At 37.3% G+C, this 19,478-nt stretch overlaps 1 protein-coding gene across 1 annotated transcript in view; it reads left to right on the forward strand.

Moving 5' to 3' along the window:
- Positions 1-19,478, forward strand: part of Eif3h (eukaryotic translation initiation factor 3 subunit H) — an 86,117-nt gene that overhangs the window by 20,272 nt on the left and 46,367 nt on the right. The window lies entirely within an intron of this gene.

The following is a 19,478-nucleotide window of genomic DNA, read 5'->3' on the forward strand; positions in this document are numbered from 1 at the left end:
CTACAGAGTCCAGGACAGCCAAGGATACATAGCGAAACCTGGTCTCCAAAAACAAAACAAAGGGGACAATTTATATGTAATTTTTTTTTAAAATTAGAAAATTGCTGCTTAAAGCATATGACAATTTCTTTTCTTTTTTTTTTGTTTTTTTCAGACAAGGTTTCTCTGTGTAGTATTGGCTGTCTTATACTGGCTTTGTACACCAAGTTGGCCTTGAAGTCACAGAGATCCACCTGCCTCTGCCTCCCTGAATGTTAGGATTACAGGCGTGCACCGTTGCGCCTAGGTGCATATGACAATTTCTTACCATAACCTTTAAAAAAAAATGCAACAGGCATGTCAGTAGATCTCTAGGAAGCTTTTTGTGATAGTGAAACTATCTTTTGACATTTCTATGTCTCTCACCTCTTGACAGTCGTGCTATATTACTCTCTGTCCTTTAGGTAACTGGTAAGTTGTATCATGCAGATTCTGAGGCAATATATTCAAATTTCACCCATTTTGTATCATATGACAAGATTTCTTCTGCTAAGACTTTTATTTAAAAGATTTTTTTTTTAATGTGTTTGTATGTGGTGTTGGATCTCCTGGAGTTGGAGTAATAGGTGGTTGAGCCACCTGATGTGGGTTTGGAACCCGAATTCCAGTCCTGAGCCATCTTTCCAACCAAGGACATCTTTTATTTATAAGAGCTAGCCTTTGACAATTTTATACACTGTACAGTGTATCTTGATCAGACCTCTTGCAATTCCCACTTCCCCACTCCTTCCAAGGTGTATCCTAACACATCACCCTCCCACATTTACCTTTATGGCTCTTACATTATTTTGTTTACCCTTTTTAAAATTTTTTATTTTGGTGACCCACTGGATCCAGTTAATACAAACTACATCCTGGAAGTTGACCCATCTTATTACCTTCACCTTGTTTGGGTAGCCACAGCTGCAATGAGTTCATAAATGCAGTGGCTGTGTCATGTGCTTCCACAGCACTCATCCTCCAGTTCTTAGATTCTCCCACCTTGTGTGTGTGTGTGTGTGTGTGTGTGTGTGTGTGTGTGTATGGGGTGGGGGTTTAAATGTCCCATTTAGGGCTGAGCCCTGCATTACCTTTTCTTAGCACCTTACCAGTAATGAGTGTCTGCATTGCTGCCTGCTGCAGAAAGAGGCTTTTCTGCCCAAGTCTGACAGCAGCACTAATCTATGGGTATAAACGTAAATATTTAGAAAGCAGTTTGCAACACGTTCATTTAGCAACAGTAGTAGGCTCCCAGGTAGGTCTGTGACCTCCAGAGCTTCGGTCTTTTGATCAGGTTTCTAGTCATGAATTTCCTTCTGTAGAACAGGCCTCAGATCCATTCATTCATAAAGTTACTGTTTCTCCCATAGCTTTCCTGCAACTGTTGTATCAGCAAGGCACATCTTGCCTGGCATTGCCTGGCAGGTTGGTATTGTAGAATTTGGGGTCCAGCCCTGGGTAATATGTTTTTTCTCAGTGGCCTACATAGCACCTCTTGAGGAACATTGATGTTGAACCACTTTTAGTATCTAACCAGTCTTTGTTTTTTATTAGGGATTGGTTCTAGGATGCCTTCTTAAATAAAACATTTCTTAGATGCCAGCTCCTTTTTTTTTTTCTGTCAAAAGTATATTATTTACATACAACCTGTGAACCTCCTTCTATGTACTTGAAATTATCACTATATTCATTTGCCTAATATGTGAGTAGTTAATAGTATATTATGAAACAAAGAAGAGAAAAATAAAAAACAGTCTACAAATGTTCAATACAAACACAAATTTTTTTTCCCACATACTTTTGATCTGAGATTGGTTGAATTTTTGAGAGTTGGTTGAATTATGGTTGCTGTGGATGTGAAGGGCCTGTTCTATTTGATAGTTTGAATAGCTTTTAGAGAAAAGATTATTTAATCCCTTTACCCATTTTAAAATTGAAACATTTTAAATCAGTTTACAATTCTTTGTAGCTATTAATTTTTCACTAGATAATCATTTGTAAAATATATTCTGTCTGTGAAGTGTCTTTTTATTCTGTTTGTTTTCCACCTTATGCTCTGTACTTGTTAAGTCTGAATTTTGTTTCATTTTTGTTGCCTATGTATTTAGTTATATTGAAAAAATTATTGACAAATTTTAAAGGAAACCTTTTTCCTTTTTTTTTTTTTTTAAGGATTTTTATGGCTTTAAATCGAGGTATTTATATGATATAGAGTTAACTTTTTTTCTGTATGTAAAGTCAGGGCCCAGCTTTCTTAGCTTTGGAGAGAAACTTACTCTTTTTCATTGAGCAGTCCTGGTATCATTGTTGATCATTTGACCATATATAATGCTAGGGCTTGACTTCCAGACTTTATTTTCTGTTGTTCTGGTTCAGATATCTGTCATCATACTGTTAATCTCACCGAATGCAAATAAAGAGTATTACCCAAATTCTTTTTCTCTTCTCTTCTCTTCTCTTCTCCCATCCCCTCCCCTCTCCTCCCCTTCTCCTCTTTCTTCTTTCTTTCCTTCCTTCCCTCCTTTCTTTTGTTGTTTGTTTTGTTTTTCAAGATGGGGTTTCTCTGAATAGGACTCTCTTTGTAGATCAGGGTGGCCTCAGACTTACAGAGATCCACCTGCCTTTGTCTCCCATAGTGCTGGGGGACACTACCACTGCTTAAGTGCACTACCACTGCTTAAAATATTAAATTTTGAGAAGAATTACATTGAATGTATAATGTAGAGATGTAGTAGTGATGATAAGTCTTTTGTCTCCTTGGTTCAGCTTATTTTGAAGTAATTGAATTGGGTAGTTTTCCTCATAGTTTTTTAAAAATGAAACTTTATTATTATCGTCAAGAGGCACATGTGTCACAGAATGTGTGTAGGTTAGAGGTCAGTTTTCACTTTCTACCGCTATGTGGATTCTGGAGATAAATCTCAGATTGTCAGGCTTGCATGATGAGTGTTTTCGACTGAGCCATCTTGTTGGTCCTTTGCACTAAGTGACATTTAACTGGTTTCTTTTTTGTTTTCTGTTTGTTTGTTTTCAGGACAGAGTTTTTCAGTGTAGCCTTGGCTGTCCTTAACCGGTTACTTTTAACTTAATAAAATTTCACTATTTAGCCATTTATAAGCAACTTGAACATACAAATGTAAAGTACATTCCTTTTTTTTTTTTAAGATTTATTTTTATGTGTAAGAGTGCTCTATCTGCATGTACACCTGCATGCAAGGAGAGGGCATCAAATCTCAGTATAGGTGGTTGTGAGCTTATTATGTTTGCTGGGAATTGAACTCAGGACCTCTGGAAGAGCTGAGCTGAGCCATCTCTCTAGCCTGTAAAGTATATTCTTGCAGAGGCTGATATCATCACACCATCATCATCTGGAAATCAGTTTCTATTAAGTTAATATCTCTAGAAAGTCACAATCCTGCTTTTGTTTCAGATATCCAACTGCCTGTGTGTCATTTTAAAATTTCTGTATGGAAAGCATTTTTTACCCCACTTTAAACAGGCCAGTTTTCGTTTGGATTACTGTTAACTTAAACGCCTTTGATAGGATTTATGTTGAGATTTTTTTTGTATAGTCTGTTAATAGCACTATTGGAAAGATCAGTATCTGGAGACACAGGTGTAATTTAATAATCACATTTTTAGGACTAGGGACAAGTGGTTGTTGATATGGTTGTTTTCTCCTACAAATGAAGAGCTTTAGAGGTTTATTGAAGCAGTGTTTGGTTAGAGTAGAAACCATTTCAGAATATATAATGCTGATACCTGATTTTGTTGGGTGGTAGTTATTTTTTTAAATAAAGTTCTTTAGAGTATGAAGAAAGGATCTTTAGTACAATTATACTCTGTAGAACTTAATCACTCTAGGTTAACCTCTTATGAGTTAAGATAAAAAGCTAGTGAACATGTACTTTGAGAAGCTTGTTTAAGGTTTAAGAATTTCAAGATAACAGAAACTTTATTTAGCAGTTAGTAATACTAATAATTTTAAAATCCTGGGCATTATATCCTGTTCTGCTCAGTTTAAGATTTTTATCAGTCCTATTTTCTGTATTAGGAAACTGAAGTGTGTGTCAGAGATTAGAATACATTGAATATAAAACAGTGTAATTCCTTAACTGAAATCTATTTATGTAAAACAAGCTTAAATCTCCTGGTTAACCTTTAAGAGCTAATGAGGGTCTGGGAAGGTGGCTTAGTCTGTTAAGTGCCTGCCCACACAAACATTGAGAACCCAAATTTAGATCCCCAGCACTCACAAAAATCCTGTGTGGTGCATGTCTGCAATTTCATGTCTCAGGGCAAGAGGGTGGGGTGGAGGAGGAGCCCTGTACTTCATTGGCCAGCGAGTGAAGCTGAGTGGATGAGTGTCAGGCTCAGTGAGAGACCAAAGTATAAGTGGTTGGTGAAGGCACCTGCCATTGTCCACTGAGTGTGTATTCTGAGTGTGTATGCAGCACACTCAGATACACACACAAATGTGTACATACAGCACAAAGCAAACTACTAATGAGGTCCACACTATACATGTGAAAGTGTAATAGAACACTTTCTGTTTCTTCAGAGCCTTGAGTTTCAGGTTCAGTGATCCAAGCACATTTATTTTCTGAATAACCATCAGAACATAGTCATCGTTAGATTTCTTTTGGTCAAACCTAAATAGAAATGAAAGTTCCTACTATGTTTGGGTATCTTAGATTAGTCCTAGATATGGATTATTTTGTGTCATGGTAAAGGCTACTTGTTTTACTTGCTTATTTTCCATTAATGAAACTAAACTATCAAATATTTCATTGTTAGGGTAATTATATAACTTGGGTTTCTTAAGAGTTTTTGTTGGAATATGGGCTTGTTTTTTTCTTTTTGTTTTGGTGCAAACTGTAAAGTGAGGGGTTTTAATCTGTGATACAAATGAAATATCAGTAAATGTTTAAACTGGCTTGACAAATTGGTCCCTGTATCTGCTGTAGTAAATAAAGTTTTATTGGAAGGCTATCCTATTTGTTTATGTATTAGTAGCTATATTCCTGCTACAGTTCTTACAGTAATCATTTTGGTCTTTAGCCTAAAATACTTACGTTTTAGTTCTTTGCAAAGTTTTGACTGATGATATAATTCTCTTACTCCCTGTTCTCTTTATCTTGTTTGGATAAAGGATAAGATGATGGTTTGTCTTTATTTTAAGTATACGGTTGTTTGTTGTTGTTCAGTGCCATTTCTTTTGGATGTTGTGCTTAACGTTACAGAAGTTCAGAAGGTAGTATGAACAGCAAAAGGAAAATTGTGATACTATTGGATTTATTTCCCTGGCAACCCTGAGAAATATCATGGCAGGGAGCTTTTGCTTTAATTTTAGTGCCTTTCCTTTTAAAGAAAACAACACACACTGAGTTGTTGATGTTTAGGGAACTAACTATAGATAATGGGCAGAGCTAGGTATGATTCACAGGCGTCAACTTGTGCCTGTGTTGTGAGAGGTTCATTCTGGAGCTCCTGTGACAGTAAGTAACCTAGGAGCCATTCTCCCCTCCCCCCCGACAGATTTTATAGTACTTTTTATTTAGCAGACACTGATTGCTCGTTTGGAGAGTATGAGAAACAAGAAGACAGTGTCTTGTTTTTTTGCCTTTTTTTTTGCCTTGTTTTCTTGGATAATACGTTATAGGGTAATATAAAACCTAGAAATGGGTCTTTTTTGTTTCTGATATTCTCAGTGTTTTTTATTTTTTAATTCAACATAGGAAATTCTTTGAGTGGTCCAATTTTGCTTAACATATTTTAGAAAATTTGTTTTTTGGTGAAGGTCAGACAACCTACTCATTAGAGAGAATATATGCTTTTTTTAAAATGTGAGTTTAAAAAACCTCAAGTTAAAATTCCCATTAGGGGGCACTATTATCAAGCTTAGGAGAACTGTAGACTCATTTGTTTTCTCAGACATACAACCTGAGGCTTGGTAACAGCAAAAAATATTTTCGTCTGATAAGATTCAGATCCTGTTTTATACAACTGAATTCCTTAAATATATTATAAAGTGCACTGAATTAAACACAGATTCAATAACTCACTGTCTTGTTTTCTAGCAGACTAAATCAATTTAATATTGCAGGTGTTACAAAAAGCTTACCTTTTCTGCATCAGAGCCAAATTCATAATTTTTATATTTGGAACAAATTGTTAATTTTGCTTGCCTCAGTTTAGTCTTAGAGTGGTCATTGGCCTCCAGAATCTGTCTCCTTAAAAAGGAAGTAGGGAAATATAGGGAAATGACTTGGACTGTCCTACTTTGTGTAGTCTGCAATTGCTGTGAAGAAAGCAAGTCCACTTGATGCATGAGACCCGAGCTTGTTTGGTTAATTTTTGTGTGACAAAATTGTTTTGTTCAAAGTTTAGTGTTAATTTAAGTACAAACTGTTCTACAGAGTTATCTCAAAATGAAAGTTTAAACAGAAAGTGTTGTGAGAACTCTTGAATGGACTTTTCAGAAAGAAAGAAGGAAGGAAGAAAAGAAAAAGCTTAGTGAAATAAGATGCTTTCAGAGTAGCTTTTCACAGCTCTGGTGGTGCTATTTGTGTCACTGGGTTAAGGAGAGTGGCATCTGTGGTTGTATTATTTGCAGTATAAAATGTAAGAACCCATGCGGGATGTTGGAGACCGTCTTAGCTTAATTACTTGTTGCCTGGTCACTTTCCTTTTCTTAGATTGCCCAAACACAAGCCAGAACTGTTAGGAACCTACCTGAGGCTCCTCCTTCAGCTTGCTGTTCTTCAGAATTCACGTCATGGTCAGGCTAGAACAGAACTCATAATTTTCAGACATACGGAAAATATTTTTTGGAAAGACGTGATGTTTTCTTATTCTGTTTCCTTGTCTATTTGTAGTTACTAATCACTATGATCTGTTAAGTACATTCATTCTAAAAAATGTGTTTATTTTGTTACTTTTTTTGAAAACAACTTTTTTTGGTAGAAGTATTAGACAATACTTGGTAGAAAATTAGACACTTTGAGTGCAATTCTTGATGCTTTTTGGGAAGATTGTAGGAACATTTTTACTTAATGACCTCAAGTATGATAGAATGCTTCAGATATTTCGTAATTTATTTCAGCATTTATGTGGAAATGACATTGTATAGGTAATGAATAAAGACAGAAAGATAGCAAATCCTAGTTATAGCCGTGACAGGTTTTAAGTAGGAGAGGCAAGTGTGTAAACAAGAGTTTAAAGTGTATGTGGAATGAGGCGAGAGAATGGTAGGAGAAATTGATCAGGTGTTTGGTTTTGTGAGTAGATGCCAAGTGCAGTTTTAAGTAATTGTTAAGGTTACATTCTTTGTGAATCCTCATTATCCACGTTTGTGAGACATAGCTAGTGTAGGCATCTCAAGAAATAAACAGCAAACTTATGTGATTATTTACATTCCTTGATGGTACTGATGTGGTTGTTCTGGTAGTATGTAGGTCTCAAGGCTTTTGAGAGCTGTGCTTGTGCTGAATAGCTCTGACTGTGCTAGTGTCAGGCTTGTGGAAATTTTTGTCCAGAGTACAGATAGCTGTATTTAGAAAAATGTTTAATACACTTTAAAATTTATTAAATAGTTCATTTTACACATTGTCCAGGCAGCAAAACATGAGACTATATATTATGTTATATATAATAAGACTTATATATAATATAATAATATATACTAATTTATAATTCTCCTAAGTTCTGGTTTTTCTGTTGTTGTCATTGCATTGTTACTCATTGTAGTGTTTGAAATGTGAAAACGTAAAGATTTGATGGTTTTCTGGTGACTGTTCATTATACTGTACTAAGTTATTTTGATCACTCAGACTATGAGTTAGACTTTAAAATGATGTGTTTTGTTTTTGGTTTGTTAAGGTGATTAGAAAATGAGAAATTCTAAATGTGAAACTGAAATCTCAGTATATTTAGGACTTTCTGTTCTTTTCCTTGAGTTTTTCAGGAATAACTATAAAAGTGCGAGCAAAATCTGGCATTGTTTAAAAAACTTTCAAAAGTGTTATTGTGTTTATTTCATGTTTTAAATTTCACTTTTAAAAAATTAGTTGAGAAACACCATTATGTGGAAAATGCACTGTTGAAAATTTGGTCCATGTGAAAGGCTTTTCTGCTTAAAGAAACGAAAGCGCTTTACCCTGTCCTCACCCGCGGTCCCCAAAGTGTAAGTGCTATGGTTTGGAAAGGAGCCAAGGAAAACCTGTTTGAATTTTGTACAGACTTAAAGTAATACTGTAAGATTTGAAAATTACAGGTGGATATAGTACTTAAATAGTATTTAAAATTCCTAAGTTTCCCAAGTCTAAAAACATAATCCTTAAATTACCATTCCCAGTGGTTTAGATTTTAATTAAATAAAAGCTGTCTTATTTTTGACCCACAACAATTCTAGGTAAGATATTTGAATTATTATTAAACTTCAAGCTGATAACCATTAAGAATGAACTATTTAACACTAATTAAAATGTCAAAAAGCCACAATTAGGGTATGTAAGCAAAGGCCTTTGTTATTTCTGTTTTTCTATAAACCATTTCCTAAGAAGCAAGTTTAAGCTCACTTCCTGTTTTGCCCAGACATGTTGGCTAATTTCAGTCTTCCAATTGAGTATATTACCTAATCTGTAAATTTTATATATATATATATATATTAATTATAAATAGATTTGATTTTTTTGATGCTGATGTTTCATTTTCCAAAGAGATAGCTCAAAGACATGAAATCAGTTTGTAAATTAACTATTCTCTGCTGAAATTTTTATAGTTATGCAGCACCCTGTCTGTTTTAGATTGCCTGAAGTAAGCTTTTCATACCTTTACCACTTTCCAACATGACTTATTTATTACCTTTGTAGAAACCAGTAACTTTCACTTGGTAAACTTTTTCTACTTTCTGATGTAGTGAAACAAAGGCAGTGCTTATTTTTATCTAATATCACAATGTAGATTTAATACATCCTGAATTATTTGGTGGTCATACTCTATGTGCATTCATTCACCTTTGTTTTCTCGAACATCTAACTTTCAGACATTGTTTATTATGTAGACAGCCTTGGCTTGACTAGGGAGAGGGGTGTAAGTTCATCTCAGCACTCTGTAGAAATTCGTTCACATTATTTCTGTTTGACAGAACTAGATAGGTGGTGATGCTGTACAGCAGGTAACTGAGCTTAGAGGCAGCAACTGTGGCAGCAGGAGTCAGGCTGCAGAGCCTAGTTGGGACTCTTGGGATTTGTGACCTGCCATTAGCCTGAGCATTGCAAGGATGACAGCACTAGCACTAGCTGGACATCTGCCAGTTGTCCTTCGGCTTGATAGCTTCCAAACTCCATTTATATTTTCACCCCCCATTTCTTATTACATCGATTAATATTTAAAGAAAACTACACGCCTAGCATTTTTGATAGCATAGCTTACCATGTCTACTAGGATTTTTTTTTGGGGGGGGGATAGGAGTAGGGACAAGGAGAGGACCGGAAAGGCCTATTGAAAGAATTTGGTTGTTCTGAGCAGCACTTTGATAGGAAGCCAAATAGTAAATCAGAGAAGTATAGGGTGAAGACTAATGAAGCGAAATTTCTAGATTGATTGCTGTCCATCCATCCCTCCATTCACCCACCCACCCATCCATCCATCCATCCATCCATCCACTTACCTACCTACCTGAAAGGCAAATATATACAAAGCTCTACATTGTCAATTCTGTGATTTAAAATGAGTCTATATATAACAAAGTAATTTATTTCTGAAAGTTTGAAAATTGGATCACCCTTGCATTGTATTTTTAGACATGTATATATCTTTTTTTCATCTCATTTGGTAACAACTCCCAAAGCTTTAAATGTATTTAGTGGGTTGTTTCTGCTGTTGCCTGTTTTCTGAGGCAGGGTCTAATGTAGCTTGGGCTGGACTGGAAATGTAACCAAGGATCTTCTCAAACTCATCATCCTCCTGTCTCTACTTCCTGGGTGCTAGCATTACAAACAGGAGCTGTAACACCAGCTGTACTCACATAGTTTTGAAGTGTATTACTAAAGTTCCTGGTGTTCTGAATTTCTCCCTTAAAATTGTATTTTCTGATTTATCTCATTTCTATCGCCAGCTCACCTCTACCCCTAAAACATTGCTGAAACAAAGCATTAGGAAATTCAGTACTGTAATAGGATGAAGGATTAGAAGAAGAGTAGTGAAGTAATACCTTGATAGGTGCTAGCCTTTTTCCTGTGGTGATGAAATAAGGGTAGTATAGACAGGGCAGGAATCCTCAGAACTTGATATGTGTACGGGTTCCTACTGCTTTGTCAGATACTGGCTGTGAATGGTGGTGAGACTGCCACTGTTTTCTCAGAGTCTAGCTTTGTGTTTCTTTTTGCATTGTTTCCTACAGGGGCATTGATTAGAAAAAAATATTAGTAGCTAATTATGAACCACACAATTGGCGTTTACTCAGAGAAAGTTACATTATATATTATATAGCATGATATTATAGTTCTCACTTGGGAAAAATGCTAAAAGTCATACACTTCCATTGCCAGCATTGGAGAGGCGTAAAAGGAAGGAAAGAAGTCCAGACTCAACTTCCAGTGGTTCTAGGTTTGCCACCAAGTGTCATCTTTTCCCCAGCTGGTTTCACATTGGTAGTATGGACGGACCATAATGTGGACTTTTCTGAATCTTTAGCAGGTAGGTAATTGAGGAAACAGAAGCACGAGATTAAGTTAGTGGCAAATCAAGAGAGGGAAGCTCCACCTAAACATGCCTGTTAGGATCCAGTTTAGGAGAGGTGGAACGATCCTGCTGGCTTGTCTGGTGGATAGCTGTCAGTGAATGACATAGACCCTGAAACGGCTTACAGGTGTGCTGTGTTCACTTAAAGCACTGTTTGGTATTATTGCTTACTATTGGCACAGCTAAAGTCAGATGGTTGTTAAATTTAACCTAGGTTTCAGAAAGTTTAGTAAGCTTTTATATGTGTACTGTAGACATTAATCCAGGGCAGCTCTAAGCTTTATATGAACCGTAAATTAGTAGTGGTTGAATCAAGTCAGCTGGGCATTCTGAATAGTCAGTTGTGGTTGAATGAAGTCAGCTCAGGCATTCTAAACACAGTTGCTGAAAGTCAGCATAGCCTTTAGTATTTGCTACACGGAACGGAGAAACTGATTGAGCTGAGTAGGGCAAGTTCTTACTAAATGCCACTGACTGCATTTACAAACATCTCAAATAGATGGTTTTATTTAACTTAAGAAGTCAGTGCCTGCCTGATGGCACAGGCTTTCTAGAATACATTGCTTTGCCGATGACTTAAACAGACAGTACTGATAAAGCCTGTCATGTGAATTTCCTTCTTTACTGAGTACACAGTATGGTTAAGTGATATGTTGTGCAATGCTTCCAATCTGCTGCTTCTGCCATCTGGGCAAACAGAATGAAAGAAAAGCACGGGAAGGAAGCAGATCAGATCCCTTAGCTGTAAGGAGTCTCTGTGAACACTGGGTGCCACTCATGGCTTACTGAGCTGTGGCGACTGTCTTTGAAACCAGTCTAAGCAGCTGTGTGTAAAATGGAAGCCTGTAACATGAACAGCTCCCACCGCTCCTATTGGATGTCCTGGAAACTGGTTGAGACAGACCAGTCCAGCAACAAAAACATTCACATCCAGAGGAAAAGGCACTCGTTCACTTGTTCCTTCACTGTTTTCAGGCAGTCCTTCATGCTGTTCTAGTGCAGACTCTTCCCAATGATTGCCTTTTTACCAGTGTTTTAGGGGGTGGGTTGAGCTGGTGAAAGAAGGCAGATAAATTAATTTCTTCCTCTTTAAAGTACAATGCTGCTCCAGTCTTTGGCACAAATGTTAGGTAGATGTCATATCCCCTTGCACTTTAACTTCACCTAAGTGAAATCCTTTTGGAACCAAGTTATGCTCTAAAGCAATTTCCCCAAGGCATTGAATTTCCCTTTTAAAAGGCCACAGTACCTACAGATGGGAAAACTGCTTCAAAACTTACACGTTTTACCAATGGGGAACCTTTTGAATGATGATGTTGTGTTTGGAGGAAGTGTGTACCTTTGTCACTGGAGACATCTATTCTTTGAAGCCTTAGTGTAAAGCAGGTTTTTGTGCTTATGTTTGCTTTTTATGCTGCTGCTTCTTGTTACTGTCATAAAATATCTGAGCCCTTAATAAACTGCTAACCATGGTCATCTGGTACCTCCTTAGAAATTAACATAGCCTTGAATAGATGGCTAATAGTACAAAGCCACTGTGGTTTCTGAGGTTTACCAACCATGGCTCCAGTTCTAAAACATTCAAAAATGAGACCACTCATTTTTCTTACCTTTTTTTTTTTGGGGGGGGGAGACTTGTCTTATCAGAAAACAGGGTAACTTGAGAAGATTCACAACTGGGAGGAATTAATAACAGAAAGTGGTTGTTGACACCAGGAAGTAGGTTAAATAGTGCAGTGGGCTAATAAGGATCATATATGATAAGGCCAAGCCACCTGGGTTTTATTAGATTGCTTGATACTTTGATCACAATATTATTTCAAGGCTTGTCTATTTAAATTACTAAGGTCTCTTGACATCATCCTGATTTAGACCATGATTTCTTTCACTGCAAAGAATTTTTTTTTTTTTTTTAAATAGAAAGATTCTGGCCAAACCAAAATTTAGAGGAGGTACAGGTTCAACAGCTAGAAGAACCTTAGAACAAGAAAACCAGTACACAGAGACTTGAAGGCCATTGGATCACAGGTTCATCTGACCTTCGTAGTTTTTGCTTAGATCCTAAGTATGCTTCATATGGTAGGGAATGCTATAAGGATGACTGGTATAATTCAATTAATTATTGTTTGATATAAATTACATATTTGAAACGGGTATTGTTTTGAGAGGGTACTGCTACTCTCAGCTTTCCCTTCCAAATACTAAGTTGTTTTAATTAATTTCTTCAAGAATGTATGGAATGACTTTTAACCGCTTCAGCCATAATGACTGAATTATACTAATCACAGAACTTAATTTGCTTGATAAATTGTCTTTCTTTGCCTTTGAACCTGAAATCTTTAAACTTCAGTTAGCTTAATATCAGTAAATGAAATTTTTACTCATCAGAATTTTCTCCCATTAATTTTCTTTATCATAGAAACAGTCTTTCACTGATATTTAATGGTTTCTTTGTTATGTGTTAAAGCAAATGCTTTAGCTTGGAAAAACATTTGAGTAGTGGATGGAGAACAGGAATGATTTAATAATTTAGGATACTGTTTTTATTAGCTTAGTAACAATAGTCATTCAGCAATGTTTAACATATATATGTAATACGTGTTGTCCATTTAAACACATTCTTACTAATTATCATTGTTTTGATACTTGAGTGCCCTGTTATAACTACTATAATTTTGCCTCATTGTTTTCATTTCCCCATGTAACATAAGCCTGGTTAAAAGCACTTAAGAACTTAAGTCTTCTTTGATTTGACCTTGGTAAGTAAAAGAAATATGTGAAATTGACATCCAGTATCATTTTATTTTCTGTGATCAGGAAAAAATAAAAATAAGTAAAGGACTTTTGTATTGGAAAGATTGTTTACCAATAGCTATGATACTCTCTCTCTCTCTCTCTCTCTTTTTTTTTTAAGTAGGACTATATTTTAACTTGTCATGTACAACTTGTTGAATCAGGAAAGATGAACTCAAAGATAGAGGCCTAGATTAGAGACATACATGTGATATAAGCATAGAATCAGAAGATCTGTCAGTTGAAGCAGAGATTTACCTTGGAAATGGCTGAAAAGATAGTAGGTAGAGTCTGATTCTGCAAGACTTGAAAATAACGTGGTCTTGGAATAGTCAATCTGTATCCTCTAGCATAGGTGTGAGAGTATGGAACATTTTGTAGTTTAGGGAGGCACATCAGAAGCAAAAGGAGAGATTGGATGAAATAGCTATTAACAATAGGTGAATACTAGAGAGATGGAAGGAAAGGTAGAGCTCAAGGCTCATTACCCAGTAACTAATGCCTTATGTGTACCAGAATAATTCAGTTTTTGTTCATTCTTCCTTCCCCTTTAAAATATTTCATAAAAACACCTGTTCAGTGATAGTGGTATGTGTAGATGGATGCAGTAAATGTAAGTAAGCTATTGGAGACAGGCCGGGAGGTATATATATTTACTAATAGCTGCCATTTTTACTGAAATGAAGTGTTTTAAATTTGGTAATTGTGGAGTGTTGCTTAGGTCATTTAAAATAGATAGAGAATGTGGAACAGTCTGTGTGGTGTACATCAGCTGTGTGAGCTGATATTTTTAAGACTGTCTTCTAGGAAGATGATTATTAATCTTCAGCTAGAGCTCAGACCTATTAAAAATAGAAAGAGGTCCTTACTCCTTACTCCTCATAATTCCTCGATTATGCCATGTCAGGTACAGTTTTAGCAACTTGTTGACCTGATGGATTTGTTCAATAGGTATTTACTAGTGCCATTTATCTCTGGACCTTTGTAATGCTGAGGAATTCCACAGTCAAGTGGATGGGGAAGCATTAGACTGTAAAATAACCATCTTGTGCTAGGTGGAAACAGTAAACAAATATATTTAGAACAGTGACCCTATGTGAAAGGTTACACCCGAGGAATAAAAAATAACTCAGCTACCTGTGGTGGCTGCTGCCTGGGATTTCAGCACATGAGTAGCTGAAGCAGGAGGACCACTGTAAGTTCAAGGTCATAAGTACTAGGGCAGGCAGCCTAGACTACAGAGTCAGATCCTATGTGACCAGACAGACAGAACCAAGTGTGTGCAGAACCAAGAGCAGAGGAAGAACAAGCACAGAGACCTTGCATTAGGCTAATGTTGCTTATTAAGATCCTTTCAGCTGAGAAGCAAGGGATATTATTCAGAGCATCCGAGGATTGTCATACTTTCTGTAATTCCTTGACTTACCTGAGATCTGCCTTCCTGGACTTGCCATTTGTTATTTGAAATGTTTATGGAAACCCAGGTTGATTTATTGGTGACGGTATTTATTCTAAGAAAGTTTAATGTCTACTAGATAACCTTCACAATATAGAATATCTGGATTTTTTTTCAAATAAACTTAAAATTACTTTAGTAATTTTACATTAAACTCCAGAGACGCATGCAAATTTCACTTTTTTTTGGCCATTATCCTTTGCCTATTTAGGATTAAAATGTAGGGTATAGCTTTTTCACTGCCATGAGTCCAAGCAGGAGGCTCCTTGAGAATGGGAGAGCAGAGTGGTTTGCGCTCAAGCTCAAGCCGGAGAAGCTAGGCAAGGCTCTGGGGCTGCAGTCCTGGGTGGAGGCAGGAGGCGTCTTTTGGCCTTTATCCTCCAGGGGTGCGCGTGGGCTCGCCTAGGCTCTGGGAACATCCCATTCTGGGCCGCGACTCTACCTCTTGAGGGTCACATGCTGAGAATTCACCTGACCCCTTTCCTCCTGCTTGGATGGGTGCTCGAGGACTCAAGAGGCTTGGTTCCTGGGAGCCAGCCTAGTGAAGGTTCAGCTCCCAGTTATATTCAAAGCTTTTTGAGTTAATGCTCATATTAAATTTGTAAGATTTGGGGATTTTTTTTTCCTTCTACCCTTCCCCCGCCCCAATAACCCTTCCCAAGTATATAGAGCCCTCGAGTTTCAGCCCAGACTGTCACAACCCTCCCTTGCCACCTAAATCTTCAAAGAAGAGAAAACAGAGGTTCCTTAAGGTTAAATCTCTGTCCTTCTTGGCAGAGATTAAGAAGTTAGTAAAAATATCTTGTAGGCAGAAGCGTGGGGTTCCTGCTCCTCCGTTGACTTTAAATAAAAGATGAGTTGTTTTTTGTTGTTGTTGTTGTTTTTTTTTTTTTAATGTAGGGTATACATTATATTTAGTTCTCATGTTTTGGGTTTTGTTGTTGTTGTTAGTTTTCTTTGTTCTCTATATTTTCTCTTTAATGATCTGGTCAGCTTTGAGGAATATGATGAAATATTTTATTTTTGTCACCTCTTATTTGATATGTTTCATTTTTAATTTTTGAAAATTTATAATCATATTAGGATTGTAGGTTTTTTGTTTTGAGAGACAGTCTCATTGTGTTGCATTGGTTGGTCTGGAACTCTGCGTGTTTACCAAGTTGGGCTCAAATTTGTAGAGAGCAGCCTGGCTCTACCTCTTCAGTGCTGGTATTAAAAGCCTTTGCCACCATACCCATGGAATAATGTCCTTCTATTCATTCAGGAGGACCATCATACCTACATAGTCATTGAGATGTTTAAGTCTCATCTGATGTCTGAGTCACACATTATCTTAGAAGTTTTTATAACCTAGGGAAACAATGGGACATGAATGCTTCAGTCAAGAAATGAGAAGTTCACATCTTTTGCATGAAACATTTAAAATAGCTTTTCTTGTACTGCTTAATTCTGATATCTAATATTGATAAATGTATATCTTTGCTAACATATCTTTATGCAGATGGAAGTTTTATTTGTACAGTCACATCTTCATCAGAATCTTATATAAATTTCCATAGGTGGCATAGATTATGTCTTTGACAGAGTTTGAATTAGATGTTGGAGAATATTCATTATAGTCAAGCAGGATATCAGCATGGTCGGTACTTACTAACATTTCCCAGAGTGTTACTGATGTAGTTCATTCTGCTGCAAAATATCATTTATACCAGAAACCTGGCTATCCCTCCTCCATTGCTGGTGAGAGTCCAAACTTGTACAACCACTTTGGAAATCAATCTGGCACTTTCTCAGAAAATTGAGAATAGCACTATTTCAAGATCCAGCTATACCACTTCTGGGCAGATACCCAAAAGATGCCCTACCATTCAACAAGAACATTTGCTCAGCTATGTTCATAGCAGCTTTATTTGTAATAGCCAAAATCTGGAAACAACCTAGATGTCCCTCAAAGGAGGAATGGATGCAGAAATTGTGGTACATTTACACAGTGGAATACTACTCTGCAATTAAAAACAAGGAAATCATGAAATTTGCAGGCAAATGGATGGAACTTGAAAGATCACCCTGAGTGAGGTAACCCAGACAGACACTCATGGTATATACTCACTTATAAGCAGATATTAGCCATATAATATAGGATAGCCGTACTAAAAGCTACAGGCCTAGAGAAGCTAAACAAGGAGACCCTCAGGAGGATTCTTAAATTTCATTCAAAATAGCAAAATATCATTCAAAATGATGTCTGGGTAGACACCAGAAGCAGTGGAAGGGAGGGAACAGGATGGGAGCCTACTAGAGAGGGTCCTCTGAAAGCCTCCACCCAAAAGGGATCGAAGCAGGTGCTGAGACGCACAGTCAAACTTTGGGCAGAGCACAGGTAGTCTTATGGAAGAAGAGGGTGGGATAGAAGGACACGGAGAGGACAGGAGCCCCACAAGGAGACCAACAAAGCTGAAAAACCTAAGCCCAGGAGGTCCTGCAGAGTCTGATTCACCAACTAAGGATTATGCGTGAGAGGACCTAGACCTCCTGCTCAGATGCAGTTGATTGGCAGCACAGTCTCCATGTGGGTGTCCAAGTGAGGGAGCAGGGGCTGCCTCTGTCATGAACTTGATTGCCTGTTCTCTGATCACCTGCCCCTGGTGATGTTGCTTTGCCAGGAACATCACAGAGGAAGAGGATCCAGGCAGTCCTGATGAGAGTTGATAAGCTATGGGCAGATGGCAATAGTGGAGAACTCCCCCTTTCAGTCCGATAGGAGGGAAGAAAGAGGGAGGGTGGGACTGGGAGGAGTTGAGGGAGGTGCCTTAAATCAGTATATATAATGAATAAATTGTAAAAATAATGAATGGAAAGACTAAAGGTTTAGAATCACTGTTCTTCTAGGGATCGCCTCATTTGTTGATTACTCTTCTGTTAGTAAAACAAACTAGCAGCTACTAGCAGCCATGTTCATTAATAGTAATACCAAGGCTTTACCATTAGCAGATTTTACTATTACTAGGAACTAGCTGTTAGTAAAAAGCCTTTTCCTCTATCTTTTAAACTGGGATAGATCGTTGAAAAGTAAAAGAACTGGCCCTAGAGGTTAGTTGTCAGGTGGTAGTAACTGTTCATGATGATTAATGCATTGATAATGCTGACATTCTAAGCATGGTGGTAATCGTTACCACTTTCTGAACGTTTGGCATGTACCAAACATTCAGTTGAGCACTTAGCAAGTATCTGTTCAATCCACGTGAGTTACGTGAAACTTGATTTCTGCTATTTTAGTCCATTTGTAGAGGTAAGGTTTAAAAAGAAAAAAGTAAAATAAATAACAGACATGGCAGAAGGCAGTGCAGTTTGACCCTTAATTTAAAATGTGTAGGACCAGAAGTACTCTGGATCTTGGAGATGTATGTTTTTCTTTTGTGACTTTTTGCTTAGTTGTTATGATTGAGCATCCCTACTTTAAAAATCCAAAATCTTAAATGTTCCTAAAGCATTTGGGCATTGCTAAGGCACTCATATTGGTAGTGTCTGAGTTATATGTATTTAGGTTCTGGACTTGATTCCTAGCACAACTAACAGCCAGGGGTGGGAGTTCAGATTTTGTAGTGTTTCTAATGCTGGACTGTCAGAGGTGAGGTGCTCTCAATATGTGGCTGTGATGAAATGACAGAAGCGAGGCACAAATAAGTAAAGGAGTTCCTTTTAGTGGGAGGTTGTTGTGGTTGGTCTACCTGGGATTTGATCAAGCTGGGTCTTTAAGACATGTGGTTCCTGTTTCTTACCTCATGTCTCTCCTTATTCTGCCAGCTGTACTCAAGTATGTGTTTACCATACAAGTCAGAAGTCTACCATGTTCCTAGATAGTGATTACCCTTTCCTCTCCCCACAGCTAATTAGTTTCTGCTTCTATTTCAGGACTCGGTTTAGATATCCCTAGAACCTCCCCCCCCCCCCCATAGCTCTGAGGCAAGCCTGGCTACTTGCTCTCACAGATCATACACTTATCCCACAGTGGTGTTTACCAGATTACAGATATTGAAAGCGTTTATTCTGAAATTGGATTTACAGAGTTTGCAGAGATAGTACCTGCACTCCTGGCATATCCTTCACTCAGCATTTTTTAAACGTTCATATCTTTTTTCCACATGGAGAAGATGCTCTTTATTTCTGACTCCTCTGGTTTGGGGGTGGGGGTCTTGGATACAGCATCTTACTGTGTATCACAGGCCGACCTTGAACTTAAATATTTCTCCCTGAATCTCCCAAGAGTGCCAGAGTTGAAGGTAGAAATGACTTCATTAATGGCTGCACCTAAAGGTCTGTAGAGAGTCATGCTTTTGTAATTTATCATTGGGTCCCAGATGACATTGTCAGCAAATTAGCAGCTCATGTGCCCACTCAATTAAGAAAGTATTGGTTTATTACCAGAAACACCAATTTAGGTTATATTTAGATTCCTTCAGGTTTT

The sequence above is a fragment of the Meriones unguiculatus genome, chromosome 8 (genome assembly GCF_030254825.1).
Source record: "Meriones unguiculatus strain TT.TT164.6M chromosome 8, Bangor_MerUng_6.1, whole genome shotgun sequence".
Classification (NCBI taxonomy): domain Eukaryota; kingdom Metazoa; phylum Chordata; class Mammalia; order Rodentia; family Muridae; genus Meriones; species Meriones unguiculatus.